The sequence below is a fragment of the Panthera onca genome, chromosome E1, assembly GCF_046562875.1.
Source record: "Panthera onca isolate mPanOnc1 chromosome E1, mPanOnc1 haplotype 2, whole genome shotgun sequence".
Lineage (NCBI taxonomy): Eukaryota > Metazoa > Chordata > Mammalia > Carnivora > Felidae > Panthera > Panthera onca.
Window position 1 is genome coordinate 38,318,479 of NC_138352.1, and position 22,098 is coordinate 38,340,576.

Genomic DNA, 22,098 nt, shown 5'->3' on the forward strand with positions numbered 1-22,098 from the left:
AAGGAGCTTTATCTCCTCAGGGCTGAAGCATCTAGGTTTGCCCCAGGCTCCTCACTCCACCCTCTTGGGGAGTCCGCTGGGAGGGGTGTCTGGAACTAGACACCACCTGTCTCCTAATTTTCCCAACTCACTCTGAACTTTTCAAGTGACAGGTCATCTGGCCTCTGGTAGGGCTGAGAGAAGGGCGTTGGGCCCAGCATCCCACAGAGTCAGAGATGAGCCAGGATCATAAGAATCAAGGATGCATGTATTGAGCCAGAGCCTGTACATGGACACTACCAGAAGGAGACACTCCAGGGGCTCAGCCACCTTAGCTCCATTTTACAGACGAGGAAGCCGTGTCCATGCGATCTCACTCGTTGACCCAACCACAGGGCTCCTAAAGACAGCTAACTCTCCCTGACTCATTTAACCTCTTGACAACACTATTCAAGGCATCACTACTATAATCTTCATCATCCGGGTAAGGAAACTACAGCTCAGAGAGGGTAAGATTAGCTCATTCAGGTCTGCACAGCAGGTAAGAGGGGGAGTCAGAATGTTTAGTGTTTGTTTTGAAAACCTCTCTTATTATTTCATGTTTACTCCTCCAGGTGCTGCCTCAGTTTCTTCTGAATAATTACTTTCTGAGTCACCAGAGGCACTGAACTGAATGACACAGATGAAAGGCACCCATTTTATTTTGCCACCTGTTTTGATCTGCACTCTTGCAAAGGTCTGTACTGACTCACGAGTCAAAGACAGGCCTTTGTTATGTTAAATAGCAGTAATTCATAACCCACATGTTAAAAAAAAGCTACGAATTTTATTTACGCATTTTCTTTGTACCAGGTAGGGTGGATAGCAGCATCATTTAGTCCTTACGTCAACCTTTTTGTTATCCCTATTCTACAGATGAGCAAGGAAGGGTGAGAAAGACTAGCTGAATGCCCAAAGTCATCCTGCCATCAGGTGACAGAGCCAGGATCCAGCGTGAGTGACCGTCATGTGGTTCTCAACCTAAGCTGTGAATTAGGATCACGTGGGGAGCTTTTGGAAATTAGGATGTTGTGCCCTCCCCCAGATGAACCGAGTCAGGATCTCTGGGATGCAGAGGGTAGAGCATCCGTGTTTGGTAAAGCTGACGCTCAGTGAAGGCTCAAAATTGCTACTTTACTGGCAGAGGATTCTTTCCCACTAGCTGGTCATGCCAAGTGACTAAGTGGTGTCAACTTTCCAGAAGCCCCCTGTGGTTATGAGGGTTGCCTCAGCCTTCTTGGTGCCAGAGAGATAAATACCAGAGCTTCCTGCCACCAGTGCTACCCCACACATATAATGCGAGACATTTATGTACTTTTCCATTTTCCAGTAACTCTGCTTTAAAAAATCTGTTTTTGGGGGCTCCTGGGTGGCTCAGTCGGTTGAGTGCCCGACCGGCTTAGGTCATGATCTCACGGTTCATGACTTCGAGTCCCGTGTTGGGTTCTGTGCTGACAGCTTGGAGCCTGAAGCTTGCTTCCGGTTCTGTGTCTCCCTTTCTCTCTGCCCCTCCCCCACACCTCAAAAATAAATAAACATAAAAAAATTTTTTTAATAAAAATCTGTTCTTCTTAATTTTTAAAATTTTTAAAAAATTTTATTTTATTTTTTATTTTGAAAGAGATAGAGAGCAAGCCAGGGAGGGACAGAGAGAGAGGGAGGCAGAATCCCAAGCAGGCTCTGTGTTGTTGGTGCAGAGCCCAATGTGGGGTTTGAACTCACGAACTGTGAGATCATGACCTGAGCCGAAATCCAGAGTTGGATGCTTAACCGACTGAGCCGCCCAGGCGTTCCTCTAGTAACTCTGTTTCAAACGAAAGTGAAAAGAACCGAGTGAAATTGATTGGCAAAATCAATGTTTTATCTAACCCTATATATATATATATATATATATATATATATATATATATAATTGCAACATATAATAAACATAAAAATAATTAATAGATGTTATACATTCTTTTTGTTGTTGTTGTTTGATCAAGTCTTAGAAATCTGTCAAGTATGTTATCCTGACAGCAAGTCTCACTTTGGACCAGCCTCATTTCAAGTGCTCGACAACAACAATGTGGTGAAAGTGGCTTTAGAACATTTTCTCTGGCCCTTGCTTCCACCCCCAAGGTCTCAGATTCATACAGGAATTATCACAGTATGCCCAGAGAAAGTGTCCCTCATTGGATTTTCACGGACTTCTAGGTACCAATCTATCTTATTACCTACACACAGTCTCTTCAATCTGTAATAAAAAATCTCTGCCCTCCCAAATGCCCAATGATTACCCCCATAGCATTAGCTAGTACCTCCGTCCCATCACATAATGACCATCGTTGTGTATGTATGGTGAGAATATTTAAGCTTTACTCTCTTAGTAACCATTCCACCCACTGACTCTTTATGAAGGGTCTAGCCTTGGGCAGAATTCCAGGAATTTCACTTTGGCAAGATGATAGAAGGCCAGACCTCCTCCCTTCATACTCCTTTCTTGGTTTGTTTCTAAAAAGTGAAATGTCTTGAGAAGTAATTTGATGATATGGATCAGGAGACATAAAAAAAAATATCCATTCCCTTTGACCAAGTAATTTCCTAAGGAAATAATCTGAAAGAGTAGAGAAAGCTTCATGCCTGGAGATGCTTATCGGGGTCTTATTTACGCTATGAAAATAATTGGACACCCTCCAAATGTTCGGCGCTGGTGGGGTGATTACAGAGGCTGAGCCGAGTCTGAAGAGTGGGAAATCATGCAGCCATTTAAAACACTATCAGAAAGTCATCATAAAGGAGACTTCTTATGGAAAAACACAAAGGGGAAAGAGTAAGAATCAAAATTGTTTATGCAGGATTGTAAGCATGGAAAAATATCTCAACACAACAAAATAACAGAAAGAGCTCCAAAGAGCTCAAAGTAGTTTTCTTTGGGTGGTATTATGATGGGCAATTTTTCCCTTCCTTTTTTCCACTTATCTGTATTTTTTTGAAACACAGTGAGTACATACTCCTTTCATAATAAAATAGGCTCTGTCATAATAAGTAAACAGAGTTAGGGGGGAAAAAGAAACTTTAAAAAGCAATTAGAAAGTCTTCTGGATGTTAGAAAAATCGTTTGGCTACGCCTCTGGGGTCCCGGGGGAGGGGAGGGAGTAGCAAAGGGGATTATGGGTGTGGAGGCTCCACTGTTGCCAGGCAGATTTGCATTTTGCACACTGATGCATCATTTCTGACAATTTGCAATTTGCAAAGTCTTCCTAGGGCCTTGGACTGGGGCTGCCCCTCAAACAAAAAGCCAGTTTGTGAGGAAGACCCCTCTTCAGTGGTGTTGACACAACAAACTCTTTCTTCAGCCTGGAGCTGCAAAATGGACGTATTCAGCACCCTCAGGAAGAGGCTGGACAAGGAAAGGCTCAGTTGCTCTAAGTCTAAAATTAAGTGTCTGAGAAGAACAACTATTTTCGAATCCCCTGGGCGGCAGCATCTTTCGTCTGAGTTTGAAACCCCGAGGCCTTCTAGAGTCTATGCTTTCCAAAAGGGAGCCTCATAACCTTTATTGTAAAAGAAGCTCCGAGGAGGGGCGTTGGCTGAGGCATCTTAGGAGACAGGTGTTAATGTGCCCATTTCATAGACAATGAAACTGAGGCTCAGAGGGTGTGGAGAAAGTCACTACAGGAGTGAGGGGCACGCCTGGGGTCTAAATTCAGGCCTGCCTGGCTCCGAAGCGGATGTACTTCCATTGTGTGACATCTCTGCCTTCTCTTCGGCTCTACTCTGCAGGGGCTAAGAGGGGGAGGGCATGCCTTTGAAGACAGAAAATCGGCTGCTGAGTTGGCCCCCAGTCCTGCCCAGTTAGATTTTCCCATTGCTGGGTTCTCACAGTTTAATGCAAAAAGGAAAAGAGACCTGTCCCCCAATGGCCACGGCCACATAGCCTGTTCCAAACAGACCCCATCGGCAATCAACCCAGCTGGCGCGCTGTCCTCAAAGTTGAGGAAAGGTTTGACCAAAGAGGCCATTCTTATCTGAAGGGAGGATCTTTGGCCCTCCCAAAACGAGGGGAGATGGGCTGTGTTATTTGTAGGGGTTATTTAGAATGCAGGCAACTGTTCCTTCTCCCCAAATGAGCAACCCAACCCAAGACCATGGTGGCTCGGGTGGCTCGTGTGTCATCCTCTCCTGACAAGGATTGACAAAAGGTCCTCTGTATTCGGCAGGTGATGGGGGTCGTCTCCCTGTGGGCAGCGGAAGACTGAGGAATAATTCAGGCAAGCTGCACACATGCCGGCTGTCAGGGTGATTCACAGAGTAATTACTGAATAATACAGTGTAAACTATTAGGAGATAATAACAATAAGTCAGGATTGACTCATCGCTTTGAAAACTTGGGGCTGCCAGACCTGCCAGTTATTTGCTCTTTCTCCAAGTCTGTAAAACAGTGTAATCTGAGCCAAGTCTGGCAGCTGGATTCAAAAGAGACAGATCTATTATTCCTTTTTTTTTTTTTTTACATTAAACTGTGAGAACCCCAGAAATGGGAAAATATTAATGCAAGCAGTTAGGCTAATATCAGCTCAAGTGTCCAGATAAAATGATAATTGTCAGCCACCTAAAACCGCTAGCTATGGGGTGGGTCCTGAAAGCCAAAAATAAAGCCAGGGCAGAAGGATGGACATGCCTTGTTCTAACGGAAAGGAAAACAAAATCACATAATGAAAGCCAGAATTGCTGGAACACCCACTATGTGCCAGGTAATTTACACACGTTCCCTTCACGTTCTCACAAATTAGCAATTGGGAAAGCTTGGTCTCATTTTTGGGTTGAAGAAACTGTGGTTTAGTTTAATCTAAGTAGTGCAGGCGAAGTGACAGAGGTCGAAGGTAGGGGAGATAGGTTTCACACTCATATACGAGGGGTTTCAAAATCCAGGCATTTTCCACCACTCCAGGCTGTCCCAGGAGCTGTCTGGGTGGGTCAGGGGACGCATAAGCCTGGTTGACCTCTGGGAGAACCTATACTCTTTAGGGGCTTCAAAAGAAGAAAAATGCCATGCCCTGTGGCTGCCACCAGGATTGGCCACGTGCATGACAGAAGCAGGTCCAAGCACAAGGGGGTCCCCAGCTGAGGGGCTACAGCCACATGTGCATGAAGGTGACAATGTCCAAGCTCAGAATTATTGATCAAATACGCAGGAAGCAACTATGTCACGTTAGGATTTCGGGCCACAAAGATGACGAAGACAGTCCCTACATACAGTTCAGCCTGCCAGCTCCCATCCCCGGACACACAAGTGCTACACAGAAACAGGAGACTCATAGAAGGGGGAGGAACTAAGGCAGAGTTTCCTTTCTAAAAAAAAAAATTTAATGTTTATTTATTTTTGAGAGAGAGACAGAGCACGAGCAAGGGAGGGGCAGAGAGAGAGGGAGACACAGAATCTGAAGCAGGCTCCAGGTTCTGAGCTGTCGGCACAGAGCCCGACGTGGGGCTCGAACTCGTGAACCGTGAGATCATGACCGACTCAAAGTCCTACGTTTAACCAACTGAACCACCCAGGCACCTGCAGAGTTTCCTTTGCATGGAGGTGGCATTAGAGTGAAGACTTGAGGGGTAATTAGGAGAGAAAAGGAAGCGTTTAGAGAGAAGAGCCTAAGTATGCAAAAGCACCAGGCACCAAAGTTCTGGGGTGCCAATGTGCTGTGGCAGAGTGGGGCATGCACAGGAGGAGGGAGAGTGTGATAAACTAGGTATACCACACACACGGTCTGGGCTTGATCTAGCAGCAGTAGGGAGATGGGCGAATGGACTGGTGATGACTCTGGGAGAGTTCCTTTCGGGGCAGGCTGGGTGCAGGATCCAGATACAGTGCCTAGAATCCAGGCCTGGAAACCAGGAGGTCTGGAGGGAGGAAGAGAGCCAAAGGGAGGGAGGGAAGGGACTGGAACAAAGGGGGAGGTTGCCCGGAAAGCCTGGGGCAGAGATCTAGGCTGTGCCCTGTAGTGGAAGGAGGGAACAGGGAACAGTAAAGGGCTTCCCTTGGACCAGAGCTGTCTGGACCCGGGATTTCCATGGGCAGCTCCCTGGAACTGATGAGGGCCCAGCCAGCAGCTAGTTTTCCAAGGGTGGTCCTGGAGGCCTTCTGGTATTTCACCATACGTCCAAAACTTTGGAGCTAGTCTCCCTGCTGAGCTTGTCAAATCTCTCCTCTGCTTCTGTCCCTGCCATTCAGCACCCCCACCCCGAGCCACTCCATGGAAGAGTAGGGCGGGGGGGGGGTGGGGGGGTGGGGTGGGTAGGAGCAGGGTGGTCCTGGGACAGTCACAGACCTGCATCTGCCTTCTCAACCTGCTGCTGGCCGTCCCCTGGCCTCAGACACCTCCCTGCCCCCAGGCTCTCTGTCCTTCGAGACAGTTTCAGGATCATTTCAAAGCTTTAAAAAATGGGGTTTATAACTCCAGTGTCTCTAGGTCACTCATTTATTCTGTTGAGGTTCTTTATTCTTCACAAGGAAAGAGCAAGGAGAAATGCCACGTCAAGCTGAGCCAAGCCATACTGGATGAGGCCTGCAGCAAAAGGAAAAATGACTAGTACTAAGCCTATCTTTATTTAAAATGCAGATCTTTTGTTCATCGCGAGGTGTTTCTTTTCTGACCTTAATTTTGATTTTTATTTAGTTTTTGATTTTTATTTATTTATTTATTTATTTGGAGGGGGAGAAGGTGTTTAATTCTCAGGGAAGGTCATCGGGGCCGTGAGCCCCGCCCCTGCGCCCTCAGGGCCCCGCCCCTCCTTAATTTTGATTTTTTTTTTTTAATTTTTTTTTTTTTTTTACATTTTATTTATTTTTGAGAAACAGAGTGAGACAAAGCGTGAGCAGGGGAGGGGCAGAGAGGGAAGGAGACACAGAATCTGAAGCAGGCTCCAGGCTCTGAGCAAGCAGTCAGCACAGAGCCCGACGCGGGGCTCGAACCCACAAACTGTGAGATCATGACCTGAGCCGAAGTCGGACGCTCAACCAACTGAGCCACCCAGGTGCCCCATGATTTTTAAAAAGTACTGTATTTAGGGGCGCCTGGGTGGCTCAGTCCATTAAGCAGCTGACTCTTGATTTCAGCTCCGGTCATGCTCTCACAATTCGTGAGATGGAGCCTCACGTCAGGCCTACTGCTGTCAGCACAGTCCACTTTGGATCTTCTGTCCCCCTCTCTCTGCCCCTCCCCTGCTCATTCTCTCTCTCGGTCTCTCTTCCTCAATCTCCCTCTTTCTCTCAATAAATAAACTTTTAAAAATGTATAAGAAGTATTGCATTTAAATCTGCTTTATCTTGAGATTTTTGGCACCCCTGAAGTTTTTGCACCCGGACAAGGGCTTCCTTTCCCCAGTGCCTGGCAGGGGCCTGAAGGAGATGAGCGCCTACTGTATGCTTTACAGGACCTGGTTGGTCCTCACAGGGCTGTGGGGGGTATCATTCATCCAGTTCTGCAGGTGAGGACCGTGAAGCCCAGAAAGGTTAAGTGAGTTGCTCAAGGCTTGCCTGTGTCTGGAGAGCGATTGGCGTTTCCAGGTTCTGTCTGAGCCTCTCTCTCTCTCTCTTTGGAGAGCCGGCTGGAGCCTGACTGATTCTACAAAGCCAGGCCTGTTGATTGTGGTGTAACCTGTCACACACGAGGTAACGGGGCTTCTGTTGGCTGCTACAAAAAGGCACCAGACGGTCAGATTTGTCAGTGTGCTCATGGCACAGAGGAGCCGGAAAGACTCTGAATCTAGACAAATAGCCTTGGTTCTTGAGACAGAAATATTCCTAGAGCAGAGAAGGGTGATTTGTCAGGCTGCCTGGGCCGGATGGAAATGTCTTCCGAGAACATCCAGCTCCCTTTTTAATTTGGGGCTATTCAAACACCCCACCAGAGCTGGCTTTATGCTCGTGAGTGGTCCTGCCCTCTCAGAGAGGGGACATGGGAGAGATAAGTGGTCCCAGGGCCCCCATCAGGCCCTGCCATTGGCACTCCGGTGAGGGAACAGCAACAGAACCCAAAATGCTTGGACTCTGCAGTCTAGCAGACCTGGGTTCAAACCCTGACTCCACCACTTCATAGAGTAACCATGGCTACCATTTGTTGAGGCCTGCCTAGGCCACTGGTGGCCTCACAGAGCCTCATCATGATTCTACCTTCTACGGTTGTGGAAACTGAGGCTCTGAGAAGTGTTGTTGCCCAAGGACATGCAGTGGTTAAGAGCAGAATCCAGATTTTCAACCTAAGATGGACTGACTCCGAAGTTCTTGCTAGGCTTTCCCCTGGGAAGTGTGGGACCTGGGGCAGAGCCTCAGTTTCTTCCACTGTTCAATGGGGCTAGTGATGCTGTCAGCATTTTTGTGAGGATACAATGAGGTCATGCATTTGGTGACCATCCATCGGGTGACCATACTGCTCTGGGCCCCCGCTGGCTCTGGAAGCAGGAGGATGAGGACAGGTCTGGCAAAAGGGAACTCACAGGCTACCAGGAGAAGCTGGGAGTAAACGGAGATGGGAGCCTCCCATGAGAGATGCGTGGCGGAGGAGAGCTGGGCTGACCGGGAGGAAGGGTGTAAGCGGGTGAGACCCCCAGGGTGGCTTCCTAGAGGAGGTGACATCCAGCTTGGGTTTTGAAGAAAAGGGGGGAAAGGTGATTCCAGGCAGTAAGTGCAAATCAGAGGTACAAAGGCCCGCGTGCACGGGCATGGCCAGCGGTGCTGGCGAGAGCATGCATTCCTAGCGGGGGGAATTGTTGCTGATGGTGAAAATCAGTTCTTGGGGAGGAGGGCGAACAATCTTGGATATTTTAACAGTTTGTGGCCTTCCAAAGGGTCACGGTGCACAAACAGATATACAGCATATTTGAGATACTAAAATTTCTTGGGAAGATGAGGAGAAAAAGTCTAAAAAGTCTCTCTAGGCTACAACATGGATGAACCTGGAGGATACTACGCTAAGTATGCTAGGCATAAAAGATAAATATTGCACGATTCCACTTATGCGAGGCCCCTAGAGTCGTCAAATTCATACAGAAAGAAAGTACAGTGGTAGTTGCCTGGAGCTGGGGCGTAGGGCCAAGGGGAGTTATTGTTGAATAGGTCAGAGTTTCAGCTCAGCAAAATGAACAATTCTGGAGATTTGATGTACAACAATGTGAATATACTTAATGTGATTGAACCGTACACTTAGAAATGTTTAAATGGTAAATTTTACATTATCTTTCTTTTCACCACAGTAATTTTTTTTTTAACGAAAAAAGAGAGCCTCCTTAGGAAAAAAGCAGCCATCGACAATACGTGGATGAATGGTCATGGTTATGTTCCGATAAAAAAACCTTATTTACAAAGTAGAGTGCGTTTGGATTTGGCCTGTGGGCTGCAGTTTGCTGACCCCTGCTATGCACTCAGGGGATTCAATCTGTATTTTAAGAGGCCACTTTGGCGTCTCCATTTGGATCGGAGAGAGTGTGAGATCGTGACCTGAGCCGAAGTCGGACGTTCAACCAACAAAGCCACCCAGTTGCCCCTTAATTAAGAACTTTCTGAACTTTCTAGATAAGGTGAGTAGGGCATGAATAATTATCAGCATCCCTAGCTTGCATCCGAAGAGACCAAACTCTGGCAGATGAAGAAATTGGCCCCTGACAGGGGTCCTTCCCACCCCCAGCACAGTGCCTAGCCCTCGAGGTGGGCGCCTTTTCTTTCCCTATGCCAGGCAGGCAGTGTCCCTTTTTTTTTTTTTTTAAATGCTTAATTTACTTATTTTGAGAGAGAGAGAGAGAGGGAGAGAGAGAATCCCAAACAGGCTCCATGCTGTCAGTGCAGAGCCTGACTCGGGGTTCAGTCTCACAAACCATGAGATCATGACCTGAGCCGAAACCAAGAGTCAGACACTTAACCAACCGAGCCACCCAGGTGTGCCAGAGGCAGTGTCTTCTGAGTGGGGGTAGGATAAAGCTGCCTCTCTTTTTGACCGTGTGCACACCCAGGGCTGTGATGGCTCCAGACCCTGACACCCTGGGAAGGGAAGAGATATACCTCTTTGACATCATCTTAGCCACAGCAAGAAGAGCCAGAGCCAGATCTGGCAGTGGTGACAATCAGAGAGCTATCTGATATTCCTCTGTAGGTCATTTGCTAGCAAAATCTGCCTGCTCCCCCCACCCCCCTCCCCTGTCAAACCTTCCCCCCCACCCCAACATTTCATACTTTTGATTCATTAAATCCAACTGCTGGAACTGCAGGTAACACTCAGAATTGTATTTTAAGCAGGCAAGGATTGACTGCTTTAAAGGTGGCCCCTCTAAAAAGGTTAATATTATAAATATAAATGCACCTTAAATGCCTAATACATAACCAAGTGCCACAAATGTGGAAATGTCAGCAGCGCTAAAACTCAGAAAACAAGAGAAAAAGACAGCTTGCCTCTGCTCTCTGCTGTATTTTGTGAAGGTCTGTGCTGCTAAGCCAGGCTGCCAGTTGGGCTGGTGACACACCTCCAGGTCCCCTTGTGGCCAGCGGGCCATTGGGCGTGAGTGGATCAGAGGAAAAAAACTACTGTCAGGGTCTCTTAAGCTGCCAGAGTTTGGTCTCCTCAGATGCAAGCTAGGGATGCTGATAATTATTCTTGCCCTACTCACCTTATCTAGAAAGTTCAGAAAGTTCTTAATTAAGGGGTGCCTGGGTAGCTCAGTTGGTTGAATGTTCGATTTTGGCTCAGGTCATGATCTCACGTGGCTCCTGAATTTGAGCCCCACATTGGACCTGCTGCTGTCAGTGCAGAGCCCGCTTTGGATCTTCTGTCCCCCTCTCTCTCTGACCCTTCCCTGCTCGCGCTCGCTCTCAAAAATAAATAAATCTTTAAAAAAAGCGTTCTTAATTCACTATGAATCCCACCACAAGTGTTGGGTAATGCTATTTTTCTCTAGTACCTAGATCAGGGCTCGGCACGCAGTCATTGCTCAATAAACACTCACTGAATGAACATTTCTTCTCTCTGCTTACATCTTTAAAAAACATTTTTAATGTTTATTTTTGAGAGAGAGAGGGAGACAGAGCATGAGAGGGGGAGGGGCAGAGAGAGGGAGACACAGAATCCGAAGCAGGTTCCAGGCTCTGAGCTGTCAGCACAGATCCCAATGCGAACCTACAAACTATGAGACTTGAACCTACAAACTATGAGATCATGACCTGAGCCAAAGTCAGAAACCCAACCAACTGAGCCACCCAGGGCTCCCCTTACAACTTTTTCTTCTTCCCAAGGTCTGTATTGCTTTGAAATTGGCTTTCATTAGTTTAGATTAATGCTAAAATTTCAGGTATGACTTCCCCCAGGGTGTGCTTGTGTTTTCTGGGAGATGATGTCAGAGAGAAACTTTTATAAGATTTAAAGGAATAGATGACTAATCGTGGAATTTCAAGTGAATCAATAGTGCAGGGAAGGAGGCATTCATGATCCTCAAATTAGACTGCGGAGGGGGTGAGACTTGGTGAGACTCCGGGCACACCAAACGAGTTCTGTGTAGTGAGTATGTGTGTGTGCGTACGTGTGTGGAGGGAGACGTGGGTGTGTGTGAATGAATATGTGCACATGTGTATGCATAGATAAGCCAGGGCCAGGATTAGGGTAAAGCAAGTGAAATGCTGGGGAGCATGGCTTAAGGAGGCACTTATTCTCGGGTGCTAACCCAGCTCTTGTGTGACCCCGGGAGTGAACGCCTCTGTAAATATCGTGTCTCTATGTGCCTCACCCTGGTCCCAGCCTTGGGATATTCACACGTGTGTAGGGAAGGGGCCTTGTTTAAAATTAGTTCAAGAGGAAGAGCCAACATCCTGATTCTAAAAAGCCTTCCAAACCAAGGACAAATTTCCTTAAATTTTGGATTTAGAGGAGATGATTAAGGTCAATCAATCCAATGGCAATCAAATGTTAATGTGCATCAAAATCACCTGGCCAAAGCTAGTTAAACCTCTAGATTCCCAGGCCCAGGCCCAGGCCCAAGATTCAGGGCTGGGGCCCTAGAATCTGCATGTTTGATAGGCATACCTGCTCCTCATTTCAAGTAATTCTGATGTGGGTTGTCCGGGACCACCTACAGAGAAACTCTTATAGTTAGGGTGATCGTGCAATTCATCATCCAAACCAGGTCGCTTTGAGAATGAAAGGAATTTGTCACAGCTTAAATCAGAGGGTGGCAACTGTGCCTGTTTCTGTAATAAAGTTTATTGGAGCATAGCCACGCCATTACCCATGGCTGCAGAGTTCTAAACTGTAATGGCAGAGTTGAGTAGTTGCAACAGAGACCACATGGTTTGCAAGGCTTAAAATATTTACTCTCTGGTTTGTTTTTTTTTTTACAGAAACAGTTTCCAATGCCTGGTTTGGATTACTGTTCAACAAAAGTTTACCTCGCCTCCCCCAGCTCTTCCTTCTGTGGGCAGAGTATGCATCTCCACGTTGTTGATATTGGGCTTAGCCATGTCTCTTACTTTGGGTGATGGGGTGTTAGGGACATGACATGGGCTTACTCTCTTGTTCTGCTCTCATGCCAATGAGAAGAACATGTCCTGACTAGCCTGTGGGTCCATGGAGAATGAAGGATACACGAAACAGACCCAGACCCAATTCACTGTGTACAGCCAAGCCCAGCATATCCACAGACTCACGAGCGAGCATAATGGATTGTTGTTTTAAGTCATTGAATTTTAGGGTGGTTTGTTAAGCAGCATTATTACAGCAATCACTGACTGATACTGAGATACCATCAATAATTACTCTGTTTACAGGCATAATCTGGAAATGGTTACCTTATCTATAGTCTAACCATCCTCCTTGCACGTAGAAGGAAGCTGAGGCTCAGAGGGGTTGGGGTTGGGCCAAGTAAATTTTGGGTAATTCCTGGCTGCCTCCCTGCACTGCATCATTCAAAATTGGGTTGTGGATACACAGCTACACAACTTCTGAAGAGAGATGCTTAGTGGTCCTTGAGATAAACTGGAGTGGGCTTAGGGTGAGGTGGGGTCAGGTTGGGATTTGCCCTGAGTGCTGATGCCCCTTTGCCAGGGTGCTGGGTAAAGGCCTGCCTCAGACCGATGACGTCTCTTGAGATGAATGCCCCTACCCACTCCTGAACAAATAAATAGCAAGAAAAATGCAACCCAAGGGAAGCAGCACCAAGAATAATTATATAGCAGTCACATATTTTGATTCAAACTTAATGTTGCTTAGCAAAAGAAAATGTGCTGTGAATAAACAGAGATCAATTCATGCCACCAGCAAGTGGCATGTGACATTAGCAGGAGATGTCCTTAAGTCCTTCTGAGAGCCTCCACAATCCCACGCCCATGCAGAACAAGGGCCCTCCCAAGGGGTTCCTTGTGAGGAAGTTTGCAAAGTGGAAGGGGCCACCTGTGAAATCCTGACTCTGGTGCTAGGGATTTAAATTGCAAACTGGTTTTTTTGTGGAGGGGTGTGTGTGTGTGTGTGTGTGTGTGTGTGTTTATGGGTAACTTTGTGCAAGTTTATGTGTGTCCTTGTGTTTTGTGTGTGGTTCTTGTGCAGTTCTTGGTGTCTGTATATGTTCATATGTATGTATGTGGGTTTATGTGTATGATTGTGTTGTCTGACATTGTCAGTGTCCCTCTGCTTGCTTGCTGCCCTTACCTAGAGCCTGGCCACTCCTGGGAGAGTCGGATGACCATAATACTGTCCATTGACTGGTTAAATCCACATGAGAACTGTAAGTGATCAGTAACTCTTAACTCAGCCTTCCTACCCAGAAAAGCCACAGCTCTGGTTTGGGGGCTTGCAGGGCAGGGAGGTGATTTTCCCTGATTCAGTCCATTCCATCATTTTTGTGTATCTGAGGATGACAAACCTTTGGGGAAAACCCATATCCTCTTCACAGCTCCCCTCCTGCTCCTACTCATTAATTCCAGACTGAGTCTGCCTCTATGGCTTATACCCATGATGCCATGCCACCTTCTCCTTCTTGGGGACCAGGACAGATCTGGATAGGCTGGGCAAGACAGGGTCCTGGATTGAGGTTGGGTGGGCTTGAGATGCTACTCAGAGAGACCAGAAGTTCATATACCCAAGGGACATATGCAAACTGTAGCCTAATAGGTGAGTCGAGGTCTTGTCTAGATGTGGCTTCAAGCAGCTGGACTGAGGAATAGGAGGGAAACTGAGACCGGCCAGGGACCAGGAGTCAGGAATCCAAGTTGGGGCAGGTAAGAGGGCAAGGCAGGTAAGACACAAGACTGTGAACATTCCAGAGGGGCCAGAGTCTCATACGGGGCCTGCCGAAATGGCCTAGAGCCAGGTGGGCCTGCTAACACATTCAGGGCTGGACTAGGCTGACAATTGGTGGGCTTCTCCTCTAGGAAGCTTTCCATAACAAGCCCATTGTTCTTCAACCACACATTGAACCCTGATTCTACACTCCTCAATCCTCTCCAGAGTAGCTCTGTGATTCTTAACAGATTCCACAGGCTCTTCTAAGAATTTGTTCAACTTCTCTGGACGTTTCGTCTCCTCCACGCGCTAGCTGCCTATGGTTCAAGCCACATCCTTGACACTTGTCATCAACTTGCTTCATTATATTACTGGTTTTTGCATGTGTCCAAATCTCTTATCTCCAGCCAGACTGAAAGCTCCCTTGGCACAGAAAAGTGTCTGTCTCATCTTTGCCTTCCTTCTGTGCCATACACTTGCATGGACTCAAGCCACCTTTTGACTGGTGGGTTGATGTGGCTGTCAGTATCACAAAGCCTTCTGTACATGAGAGACATTCAGCCTTAGCCATATTTTCTTCCTCTGCATCCTTCAGTGTCAAAATTCTGTGACGCCTCCACCCGCAGCCCACAGGCTCAGTGCTGCCTAGTTCTTGAGTCAACTCAGCTCCTCACTCCACCCTTCATCACCATCAGCTCCACCATCCCCAGATGTGCTCACCCAAAATGCATTGGATCTCTTCTCCATGGAAAAGTCATGGATGGATCCGTATGGAATCCCCATGGAGCTCCTTCATCCACATTTTCCCTCCCATACCTGACTGTCCTTTACCCCTTTCTGTTTTGCAGATGATCATTCTTTAAGACGTGCATTAGCCATCACTTTCTCTGTGAAACTTTCCCTGATTCCTCCAGGCTGATTTTTGTGCTCCAGTCTCTGTCCTCCCATGGGACCTTGCTCATCTCTCCTGATAGCACTTAGCATATCATGGTGTCAAAATCGACTTAGATGTCCAACTTCCCCATGAGACAGGAAGGCCCCTGAGACAGATGGAGCAGAGTGGAGACAAAAGCAGGGCTGGATATCAAGGGGTCAGTGGCAGGAATGTCCATTGCTGGACAGTGAGGACTATTCTGCAATACCACCAGACACATACAGGCCAGCAGCAGACAGTCACTGTTATATGGCAGGCAGGTGGCACCAGGAAGGTCTGGAGCAGATAATAAGTTCCCAGGACACAAGTGTGGAGGTAGCTGCCAGTGGGGACAATGCCTGATCAGAAGAACTGAATAAGAATTCTGATCTGGCCTAATCTGGACACTTGCCCCTTTGTGACCTTGAGCCAATAGTTTAATCTCTTTGGGCCTTGATTTCCTTGTAAACTGGGGATAAAACTCCCTGTTTCACTGGTTTGGGGTAAAGGTTAAATGAGAAAATATGTTTAAGCAGGAGTCACAGGGCTTCCTTGACTATGGTAGATCTCTCTGGAGTCTCTCCTCCCATTTACCCCTGTTCACACATTTCTTATGTCATTTACCTTCTATTCCAGAAATGTATTTATTTATGTCTGTTTGGTGAGTAGATTGGGAATCCTTTGAGGACAGAGATGAGACTCAGTTCTGTATTCTTAGTACCTGCATGATGGGTCCCAACATACACTTGAATGAATGAATGAACAAATGAATGAATGAATGTACATTCTTAGTTGGGGGAGTCAGGCCACTATATGTATAGCAAAACCTTGTTTTTGGGGGGAGCTGAGAGCTGAGCTCGAATTAGCAAATAAAAAGGAGGTTTTTAAAGCAAAACAAAAAAAGTTTAAAAGAAAGCTTTCCAATTTATAAGCCACCAGAACTTCTAACTGCCAAAGTGTTTCCAGATAGAGGTCTTGCCAGAGAGGCTGTGGTGTATAGATAAGTCTCATTTGTAATTAGTAAGTGTCCATTTGCATTCAAATGCAGTAAGGTGCTCAGACTTTTAAAAATAATCTGTTTTCTGGAGAAGGCTAAATATTACCCTGTAATCTTGAAGATTAGCAATTTTTGTTTCTTGGTAACATTTTTTCATGCCTTCCTTCAACAAGTATTTATTGAGTTCTTATTCTGTGCTAGGTACCATACTAGGCACTGAGAACCTAACAGTGATTAAGGCAAGATGCCCTGTTCTCACATATATTATGATCTAATGAGGAGAGATAGTCAATAAATTAATGAATAAGAAAAATAGGAATGGAACATACGGAGCAGAGATTTACAACAGGGTCATGGTCATGAGCGATTGGGTGACTACTTTAAATTGGGTGGTCGGACCAGGGGGAGAGGGAATTCTTACCAGAAAGAGGAGCTGGTGCAGAGGCCCAGAGGTGAACAGGAGATTGGCATATTCAAGTAGCAGAGGAGGTGGGGAGGAGGATGACGTAGTAATGTTGGAGAGGAAAGTGAAAGCTGAATCATGTAAGGTGTTATAATCTCTGGGAAATAATTTGGATTTTGTTCCAAATGCAATAGATGGGTTTAAACAGGGGAATGACATGATCTGATATATTTATTTAAAAAAGTCTCTCTGGCTCCTTCAATGGGAATGGATTTTAGGGACCAAGAATGGAAGCCAGAGACCAGTTAGGAGGTTATTCCCATAATGTGATGAAAAACAGTGGTGACTTGGAGGAAAATGTTGGCAGCAGAGGTAGAAACATGGAGATATGCATGTACATTTCTCAGTGGATTTTGGAAGTAGAATCAATAGCCTTTGTTGATTGATTGCCAGGGGGAGAAGGCAGTGAGTTGAAGAGAGGGATACAGGTGCCTCCAAGATTTCTGGCTTGTGATAGGGTGAACCATGGTGACGTTTTCTGAGATGGGAAAGAATCAAGGGGAGGGGACAGTCTGGGATTTTCTCTGTGTCTGCATGCATTTGTTTAGTGGACATGTGTGCACATGTGCTTGAGCAGTGGGGACAGCAGTGTTTGGGAATCAAGGGTTTAGCTCTGGCCATGCTAAGCTTCGGGTGCCTGTTAGCCATTGGATATTTGCAACTCGAGCTCTGAGAAGTGATTAAAACTGGAACTATAGATCTAGGAATTATTTACATAAGATTACCAAGGAAAAGGAGTGTAGATAAAGAAGGGAAAGAGGCCCCAGACAGAGCCCTGAGGCACTCCAATATTTAGAGTTTCAGCAAAGAAAGAAGAACTGGCAAAGGGGAGCAAGATGGAGGGGCCTGTAAGGTAGGAGTAAAACCTGAAAGTGAGCTGTCACCAAAGCCAAGAGAAGAAGAGGCTCCAGGAGAGAAGGAGGGATGGACGGTGTTGACTTCCACAGTGTGAGAATAGATAAGTGACTGACTATGGGATAACCAGTGGCCGTGGCCATGGCTTGGGTAGGGTCCGTGCTGTGTTGGGTTGCCCACATGACTAGGATAGGAGACAAAAGTGTGGACAGCTCTGGGCACCTTTTTTTTTTTTTTTAAAGAAATTTTCGCTGTGAAGGGGAATAGAGAGGTGGAGTGGTAGCCAAAGAGTTAAAATGGTGGCCTGTGTGCTGCAGGTAGATTTGGGAACCAGTTTACACATTGAGGGAAATGATGCCAGAAAGGGAGAAAGGAGCAGTGCAAGGGGGTGGGACTGAATTGCAGGGGCAGGCTCTTTGGAAAGGAGAGATAATGGCTCCTGGGGCCATAGGAGGAGAGGTGGCATTTGAAAGGGGCACAGACACTTCAGCCCTAGAAACAAGAGGGGTGATGGAGAAGATGAGTACAGAGGACATCCCTTCAGTATGGAAATCTGAGAGCATGTGTACCTACACGCAGCTAATCACATGCAAGCATGAGATAAGGACTGTGGCTGCTGTGTGTATTTTGGGGGGAAGGATGTAGGAGTTTTGAGTAGAGACTAGGAGGTGTGAATAGTCATTTTGAAGAATGGGCAAGTGAACTCACTCAGAGAGCGTAACAGGATTGCCAGGCAACACTGAATGCCAGTTTGAGATTTCTGGCCCTGAATTTAAAGCAGGACCCATTGTCCCACGAACGTGCGTTTTCCTCCGGTACCCTGCAGCAAGTGGAGAGTCAGATTTAATCACGCTCAGGGCTGGCCCCGTGCAGTAAGAAGAGGCAGAGGTGGCGAGGGAATTAAAAGTGTTTGGTAGAGAGTGATTATAATGACAAAGCATGCAATCAAAGAAAGGTCAAGAGAGGGGATGGAGGTCATCATGTAGGAGCCTCGATGAGGTCACAGAATTGGGAAAGTCTGAGCACTGGCAGGAGTGAGCCAGTAGGATAAGAAGCTGTCATCAGAGGGGGATACTTAAAGTCAAGATTTCTCAAAGGTGACGCAGGCTTTGGCAATAATAGGGTCAAGATTGTGAACGTGGAGCTCTGTAGCTAAGCAGCAAGGGCGGACCATCCATGTGGATTCTGAAGTGATAGGTTGTTAGAGAGGATACAGAGAGACAGAGAGTGCGTCTCACTGAGGTAGGGGCAACAGGGAAGGTCAGCTGGTGGTAAAGGCTGCCCTGACCTCCAAGGAGCTGTGCACGCATGTGTGCAAGGGTGCATGTGTTCGCACGTGTGCACGTGTGTTTAAGTACAGAATATACATGGTTAGGAGGTAGCACTTGGGAGGGAGGGGGAGGAGATCTTTCAGCCCTTGAGTACAGATAGAAATGAAGGCGAAGGGGCTGAAATGGACCAGAAGGTGAAGGAAATATTCAGAGAAGGGTTGTAGCTGTCGAGGTGTCTTCTGCCCATAGATTGCGAGCTATGGAGGGTGCAGCACAAGGGTTGGGGGTGGGGCTAGGAAGTTCGGTGGGATCAGCAGATGTGCACAGCAGTGAGAAGATGCAGTGCCCTAGTGAGGGACACCAAGGAGTCTGGGGCTTTTACTGGGGATGGCGCTGAAGGGGTGTGGTCCCTAGAGGAGTAGTGCGATGGTCTCTCTGGAGAAGACGGGTTCACATTGGACTCTTCTTTGATTTTTTTAATGTTTATTTACTTTTGAGAGAGAGACAGAGTGCGAGTTGGGGGAGGGAGACACAGAATCCCAAAGAGGCTCCAGGTTCTGAGTTGTCAGCACAGAGCCTGATGCAGGGCTTGAACTCATGAACCACGAGGTCATGACCTGAGCCGAAGTCGGACACTCAATCGGCTGAGCCACCCAGGCGCCCCTGGATCCTTCTATCTTAAGGCTTCATGGTGGGGGTCAAAGGGGTGGGATTGAGGAAGTACCTTGTGTAAGAGTGAACTCCATCTAGAGCAGGATATCATGTGTCCTCAGGCCAGACCATTGAGGTAAACAAGAGAGTCTGGCTGGGCCACCACTGGGAGGAGCCACTTCAGTGCTTCTCAAACTTTGATATGCAAACAAAGCACAAGGATTCTGATTGGATAGGTCTGGGGTGGGATGAGGCCCAAGGTTCTGCGTCTCTGATGAGCTCCCTGGGGATGCTGGTCCAGGGACCACACTTTGGGTAGTGAGGACTGTGATCGGCTGAAGGCGGCAGCTGCTTCTCACCTGGACGTGTTGTTACACGAGAATGAAGCCTCACTGTTGTTTCCTCTTCTGATTTTTAAAGAAAAGCCAGAAATCTGGATTTTTATGTAAAATCATCCCATTTACAATTATTGGCAAGTAATAAAACATTCTGTAAAACACTGGAGGGCCAAACAAAGCATGCATTGCACCCCACTTACGGCGCATCAGTGTGTGATTTCTGATGGAAAGGAGTTGGGGAGCACTGGCCTGGGAGTCAGCTATTTCGGGTCATAGAATTTCCTCTGCACCCGGCACTTGAGGTTACCATTCCTATGGCTTCTGAGTGTTAAAACAGTAGTTTTCCAGGCACCTGGCCTGACCTTTGCTCCTGCCAGGCTGCGTTCATCCCCACTTCTGCAAAAAGTTGTCTCTTCTGCTTCCATCATGTGAAATGAACGGCACCCCGCCCCAGTGTCTCCCGCTGACTTTCAAAGTGGTTTAGACGGTGGAGCTCCTGAAAGCCTTAGTTTTTCTTTGTGAAATGCCCTGAAATATTGACATATTTAATTCTATCATTCAGACCTGGAACGATTTTTCTAGCAGGAAATATGGCTGTATTATACGTACGCAGCTCTCTGCCACTCAAAAAAGGAATAATCACACATAAAATATTTTGAAGAAAACACATTCCTGGTTTCCCATTAGCATTTACTTCCACTTGTTTATTCTCTGCATCACCCACAGCACTCACTCTCAGACAAGTGGTAGCAGGCACCCAAAGTTTAAGAATAGTTTATGAAAAAAAAAAAAGCCCTCGATATAGAAAAAATTTTACCCATTAAGCTAATGTGCTCTGGGAATGGAAACTTCTATTACTCTATTTTAGTGGCAAAAACCCTCCACTGGGCTTGTGGAATGCCAGTGTTCCAAGTAATGGAAAGTTTGCACACGTCCTGTTCATTTCTCAAAGTCTAGGTGAAAGACTCACTTTCTCTACCGAGTCTTCTTGGGTTCTGCCTGTTCTTCTTCATCACCCTCAGCATCTCGTGCTGCATCCAAGACATACACTGAATTCCTAGTAACATGCCATCTCAGATAAGTGTTGCGGGTATCTGTCCTGCTGCCCAGCCCTAGGCTCATGCAGGCTGGGACTGTGATAAGCACCTATGCTGAGCCAGCTAAAGAACATAATCCTAACTTCTCTCCACATCTCAGGACTTTGACAACTCCTAGCCTCCCAAGAATCAGGAGACACTAAGAATCTGATGATGTTACAGCTTCTCTCTGCAAAAAAATGCCCAGCCATATGAGATTTCACCATAATATGGGGGGGGGGGGGGCGCGGGCGGGCATGTCTTCGAACCCTCTGGATCTCCCTCATTCCTAGTATAAGGACTTTCCACTTCCCCTGTAGTGCTGAAAACAGCACAGACTTGGGTGTCAGAAAGCCCTAGATGCAAATCTTGGTCCCATTACTTACTAACTACATGACTTGAAAAAGTACTGAAGTTCTTTAAGCCTCAGTATCTGTGTCAGAAAAATGAAACAAATACCAAGATCCCCTCCCTATTATAGAGCTGGCATGCAATGTTCAATTACAGTTAGCTCCCTTCCTCTGCTCTCTTCTGTGCCTGCACGCCCTCCATACTTTCAATGGCCCACTGGCTATTGGAGACTGACCAGGCATTTGGATAGCATGACATACCCCACTGCAGACGTAAGAGCAAGGAGGTCAAAGCCTGCCTGGAACTTTCCCCTTCAACACACCATCTCCTCTCAGGCTGCCATACTAAGCCATTCAGAAAACATTAGCCCCCAGGTGGAGATCTTTCTGCACAAGTCTTTCAACCTCTCCTGATCAATCTTGCCCCTGTTACATGGTCCCTCATCTCCAAGGTCCTGAGCTTACTCTCAGGTGGATCTTCCCTCTGAGCAAACCCCCACCTCCTAGCAGCTCTGTCGTATGTGCTGAAGGCTCATGTTCCCCCTGTTTCCAAGCTGTTCCCATGATTGCAAAATGTTTGATTGTGGAGCCTGTCAAAAAGCATTCATAATGCAACTTTATTTCGCGGAGAAAATTTCCATGGGAAATCAAAGTCTCGGGAGGGCTGGTGCCCTGCATTTACAATCCTTGGGCATTTTAAAGCTTTTCTGGAGGATTCCTTTATCCTTGCACTCAAAGCAGGGTGGAGGGGACTCTGGGGGTGGCGTGGGGTGCCGGGGGAGATGACGAGTGAGGAGTCGGAGAACTGGGGTCTGGTCCTGTTCACGAATGACTGTGTGACCAGGAGCAAGTTTGCTGGCAGTTGGTCCTTAATGCCATCTTCCTTCTGCAGTGCCTTTGTGATGTCTCGTCCTCAATCTCCTATATAGTCC

General features: G+C 46.9%; 1 protein-coding gene and 2 long non-coding RNA genes across 3 annotated transcripts in view; 2 read left to right on the top strand and 1 right to left on the bottom strand.

Annotated features, from left to right (window-relative positions):
- ASIC2 (acid sensing ion channel subunit 2) overlaps nt 1–22,098 on the bottom strand; it is a 1,018,759-nt gene that overhangs the window by 303,853 nt on the left and 692,808 nt on the right. The gene's annotated exons all lie outside the window — the stretch shown is intronic.
- The window catches only part of LOC144614323 (uncharacterized), a 143,811-nt gene that overhangs the window by 31,686 nt on the left and 90,027 nt on the right, over nt 1–22,098 (top strand). The window lies entirely within an intron of this gene.
- LOC132688589 (uncharacterized) lies at nt 28–1,147 on the top strand. Its single transcript, XR_009614604.3, has 3 exons — nt 28–463; nt 594–715; nt 895–1,147. It is a non-coding gene; the product is annotated as an uncharacterized LOC132688589 (long non-coding RNA).